Below are 6,000 nucleotides of genomic sequence, written 5' to 3' on the forward strand. Positions count from 1 at the left end.
GAAAGAAATTTCACAAATTAACTTTAACAAGGCACACCTGTTAATTGAAATGATTTCCAGGTGACTACCTCAAGAAGCTGGTTGAGAGAATGCCAAGTGTGTGCAAAGCTGTCATTAATAAGGCAAAGGGTGGCTACTTTGAAGAATTTGTTTAACATTTGTTTTGGTTACTACATAATTCCATGTGTTATTTCATAGTTTTGATGTCTTCACTATTATTCTACAATGTTGAAAATAGTAAAAAATAAAGAAAAACCTTGCAATGAGAAGGTGTGTCCCAACTTTTGACTGGTACTGTAAATGGGATAAAATATTAGAATGAAAGAGTAACTACAGTAGAAAAGTATTTTACCATGTCTAACTTGTATTACATGAAATAAGAAATTGTGCTCACTCAAAATTAATGTGTGCTGTAGTAAATAAATAAATTAAAACCTTTGTCAATTTCTATTATTCATCTGGTATTCAAGCCATGCAAATCCACAGATCAACATCGCAAATCTACAACAACAAAAAACTCAAGACAAAAGTGCCTGTATGTTCATGTAACAGATGTGAAACGGCTAGCTTAGTTAGCGGTGCGCGCTAAATAGCGTTTCAATCAGTGACGTCACTTGCTCTGAGACCTTGAAGTAGTAGTTCCTCTTGCTCTGCAAGGGCCGTGGCTTTTGTGGAGCGATGGGTAACAATGCTTCGTGGGTGACTGTTGTTGATGTGTGCAGAGGGTCCCTGGTTCGCGCCCGGGTATGGGCGAGGGGACGGTCTAAAGTTATACTGTTACATTCATTTGATGGAACATATTCTCAGCCCTTTTCAACTCAAATGCATTAAAGGGAGGACGGACAGCTGATGTTTGGTCTCCATGATGACAAAGTGCAGCTCTCACCAAGCTGATTATGATCAATAGCGATGATGAGTCATTGTGCTCAGCCTACCAGCATCCCACAATTCCTTCAGATATTTCCCTCAGGCCAAGAGAAGAAGCATAATGTGTTTGTTGATCCTACCCTGAACAACTGGTATCATCCGAATATAAGACATTCTACTGTACATTGTTAACCACTTTGAGATGTAAACTCAATCTATTATTGCAATCCATTATATGACTGCTAGTTATCTTTTGAAGCCAAATTATTTTAGTGAGGTAGTTGGCTGAACTACATTTGTGTGACAAGTAACCTTGCCTTGAGACCTCTGTTAGCTCTAACAGTAAAGCATTAGCTTAACAGGCCTTGGTCAAAAGCAGTGCACTAAGGAATAGGGTGCTATTTGGGATTCAGTCATGGTCTTGAGTCGCGTCAATAACATGGGTTTAATAAATGATCTATGAAATGGAGCTAGAGTTGGCATTCTCCAGCCAGTTCCCTTACCTGAACACACTGGTTATTGCTGTCTGCTATCAACACCTTGCCTACCGAGGAGGCAGTCACACCCTGTAGATTGGTAAATTCCCCTTTGTTTCTTCCCTTTGTATCTGGAAGGTATGAAATAAACAAGTGTCAAATTCCCCCGTAATGCTTATTCATCATATGAGTGTAGATTAAGTTTCCAAAGTGAAAACATTTTGACATATGATTTTTTTTTAAGGTGAACTGTATTTTTCTTACATTGGTCAGTTCCCGGAGAAACTTTTTTCCAATTCCACCCATGTATAACTTTGACAAGTAACTCATAACATATTCGTGTTGTCATGATACTAGAATTTTGACTTCGATACCAATACCAGGTTTAGTATCATGATACCCAATACTATCACAATAATCGACACCAGAATTATACCACAGCAACAAAAAAAGGTATATTAGCCGAAGCCACTGAATAGCACTTGATCCAGACAGAGAAACTCAGCTAGTGCTCTGTTCAATCATTTGGCATCTTTTGAGGGTTTTTTTACATCAAAATGTTTGAATCAATTATACAATCATAAAATCAATTTGACTTTGTTTTTACCAATCTAAACTACATAACACAAATGGTAATAATTAATTTAAATGGTAAATCTCTATTGATAAAATTAGGCCCCGTGTAGCTCAGTTGGTAGAGCATGGAGCTTACAATGCCAGGGTTGTGGGTTTGGTTCCAAAATGTATGTACTCATTCTGTAAGTCGCTCTGGATAAGAGCATCTGCTAAATTACTCAAATGTAAATGTAGCCTAGGCCTATTCACAATACAGGTGAATGCATAATAAATAGGAGACCAATAAAGTGAATGAATAAAGTTTTGGTGGCAATCCGCTTTAAAATCAGTACATTTTGCATTATAGTTTCCATATTAAATCACAAACAAAGTCCTATGGTAGTAAATTGATGTTTGCTTCCATTGTAAACTAGCAAAGTTAGCCAACAAAGCTTGATGCTACCCGTATCTTCTTGCATTTTAAAGTGTTCAGCCTGTATGGACATTGTTTTGAGAACAGTAATTAACAGTTTCAACATTTCAACATGCCATTTCGCATTATTCAAGTGTGTTAACTTCTGTGCAGAGTGGGGAGCTAACATGATGCAGTCCAGACTCCCAGTGCAGGCTAGCAATGACTAAGTGTAGCAGGCACGGTGCGCGCCTCACACTATAACGGGACATCGCTGAGCTGATAGAGTTGATCCGTGAGATACATTTTGACAGAAGTACTGAACATAACGAAAATTCAAGTACCAAACCAATTCTCATGTTCTAGTATCGAAAAAGTACTGATGTTTTGGTATACCGCAGTGGTGGAAAAAGTACCCAATAGTCATACTTGAGTAAAAGTGACGATATCTTCATAGAAAGTTACTCAAGTCAAAGTGTTAGTCAACCAGAAAAATACTACCTGAGTAAAAGTTTTAAAGTATTAAAAGTTGCTAAAATATGCTTAAGTGTTGAAAGTAGAAGTAAAAGTATAAATAACTTAGAATTACTTATAATAAGCAAAGCAGACGGCACCATTTTCTTGTTTTAAAAATGTACAGATAGCCAGGGGCACACTCCAACACTCACACATTATTTACAAAAGATGCATTTGTGTTTAGTGAGTCTGCCAGACCATAGGTGAACTATCCTTTTAAATGTTTTAGGTGAACTGTTCCTTTTAAATGTGTTAAACACCAATGATAAGGCAACCATTACCGATCCTGAAAATGTGGTCCTTGTCCTTGGTCATGATGGTGACAGAGGTGGGCAGGCACGCACTGCCTCAGGCCCTCGCCTGTGGCCACCGTCTCGGACGCCACGGCATTTGTGGTAACTATAGTACCCAGGTTGTGGATGGACTTCTTGAGGCCCTCTGTCTCCACCAGGAAGTCCAGCTGGTCATTCTCACCGGGCTGGAGGGGGAGCCCTTGGCTGGCCAGCTCATCTGCTTCTTGACGAGCAGGACCTCGGCCTCGGTGCCGTGGCTCAGGGCCTGCTCGGTGAAGTTGCAGCTGCTGTTGATGCCATCCTGGCCCTGGAATAACGAGTCCAGCTGGGCTTGGAGCACCTGAGAGAAACACGATGTAGAGAGGGGGAAAAGAGTGAGGGGGTGGGATAGTAGAGAGGGTGAGGGCGTAGAAGGGTGTCAGGTGGGTGTGAATGGAGATGCACATGTGGACATGCAAACATCTGTCAGTGTGAGGGGCTGACAACACACACACACACACACACACACACGCAAACATTGTATACAATCTGTCAATGTACACACACAATCTGTCAATGTAAACACACAAACATCTGATCAACAAACACATTCACCTAACAAATGTGCGGACACAGACATGCAAATATATACTGTAAGCAGGGCACTGGAAACATACACAACAAATTAAAACACACATCTTCTTTTAGACAGCTGTCCACATGCCACATGAATACCAGTCAATTTGCTGTATTGAGAATAAAGCTACGTTTTCCATTAACAAGAATAAACATAGAAGTGCAGAATATGCTAAGTGGACTTTTGACACATCCACTGGTATAGGCATATGGTAGAGTGTTGACTAACTATCATAGTTATCACTTGTTAACATAACACCACAGCACAAAAATGCTACAGGGTTGGGTCAAAACACTGAGCATCGCACACACACACTCACCTGCATCTGGCTACCACACTCATCCTCTTCAACAACACGAGCGGCCATTGAGCTATCAAAGCCCCCAGCCAAAACTACTTTCTCCACCACTATCTATATCAACCCTTGCTTCATACTGTATAAGACTCACACTCTGAAAGACTAACACAAATATATTCCAGATAGAGAAAGAGGACGCCATAAAGGCAGGGAGATACAGTGCACACTTAATGCAGTGGACTGTGGAAACCTACACCACTGTACCTACCCACTTTATCAACCCCTGTGCTGTCATCCTGTTAGAAGGTAACAGATTATTTTATCACAATGGTTCAAATGTATTTTCATTGTGTTCCATGGTGTTATTCGCCCCCCTAGTGGAGCTTTCTGGTACTTAGAAAGACTACGCAAACAGGAAGTAGAGAATTTGTTCTGCACGCATAAAGCAGCTACAAACAACGCTACGGTGCAGGTCTTTCAGTGTAGTTATTTCTTGTCACACTTCAGCCTTGGAAAATATTTGTTTGTAAATTCGATTCAAGCATTTAGCTAATGATGATAATCTTGTTATTGATAGAGTTGCTTACATATCAATGTTGGTTGGTTGCATTTACTCACACAAATTGCAATGCCTTTCATGTATGTCGTTAGCTGTATTACTTTGCTCGTGCGTCATGCAAACGAATTGTAAAATATACAATACTGTAGTTTTGTTACTGTTTCTAGTGTAACATGCTTTGTTATTCTACATAGATGGTTGTACATTAGAGTAATGAAAGGAGTTAGCCAATTACCATATGAGTAACAATTAGCTATATGGTTTGACATCATGCCATATGCATGGTACCTTAGCACGTGCTTTGTATTTATGCAACTTCAAATGTATGATGTACAGCTACAGTATGTCTAAAGTATATTATTTTCTGTATTTGCAGTGTCACAACAAACGTTTTCAATATATCCTTTCAAGAAAAGTCACGCCTTGGGAGTTTTATTGAAGACTTAGTTGTTAGCTATCGGTCTAGTTTTGCATGGGAACGCAACTCAAGGGCAGAATAACCCCTCTCTGCTTCCAAGACTCACCCTCTCTTTAAACATGAACAGCTCAGCTACCTAGAAGATACAGCACTTTCAAAGCCTAAATTACCAACTACATAGACATAATGACAACACCAAAGAAAAGTAGAAAGTGTCCACACCCTATAGGAAAGGGCAGACAGATAAAAGTCCTCCCTTCCTTTATGCAGCACTGCCTGCTCTAGCCAGCCGGTCCTACTTGTGAATCATTCTTATGTGATGGTGCTCTCCTCCCTAAGGGGGAGGGCGCTAGGCTTGATGATGATTGGTTCTCTGGGCTGGGTGAGGCATCAGCTTTTCTGCCCTGGCAGTCCGTCTCTCCAGCCCTCCCCAATCCATGTTTTATTTAATAATTTATCAGAGAACTGCCTGATCGACAGCTGAACCACGGGCATGCAAAGTAGAAACTGTAAACAGAGCCTCTGCAGCTGTGTGGGATAGTAGAACTAACTAAGAACTTTATTTCTATGTTATTTATCCTTTATTAGTACAGGTTTAATTTAATTGAGATTAAACAATCTCTTTTAGGAAGGCACATTGGAATCAGAAAATGTTTCAGTTGTTGTAAAATTACCACCTATTACTTTCAATATATACTACATTTTCAAATTGGGTAGCATCTATTTTCAGTATTTTTCTTGTTCACATGAGTATAATGCCGTTCATTCTTGGTTTAAAAACTATGCCCATGTTTAGAAATGTCTTTCCTATATCTCCTAATCATATATCTGTTTACTTTCATGGACCACCTGCCTCTAATTTCGTATCATATTGTCTGTGTGCACCAAACAAATTGACGAAACAGAAACCCACAAGAAAAGGTTCTAGTAAATGTCCCACTCACACGACGCCCCCCCCCCCCCCCCCCCATTTATCAAACATTGGGGCCT

At 40.0% G+C, this 6,000-nt stretch overlaps 1 pseudogene; it reads right to left on the minus strand.

Annotated features, from left to right (window-relative positions):
- Window positions 1-1,257: 1,257 nt before the first annotated feature.
- On the minus strand, window positions 1,258-4,102 carry LOC115146748 (tripartite motif-containing protein 2-like; annotated as a pseudogene).
- Between the last annotated feature and the right edge of the window lie 1,898 nt (window positions 4,103-6,000).

Source organism: Oncorhynchus nerka, linkage group LG18 (assembly GCF_034236695.1).
Source record: "Oncorhynchus nerka isolate Pitt River linkage group LG18, Oner_Uvic_2.0, whole genome shotgun sequence".
In the NCBI taxonomy this organism is placed as follows: Eukaryota; Metazoa; Chordata; class Actinopteri; order Salmoniformes; family Salmonidae; genus Oncorhynchus; species Oncorhynchus nerka.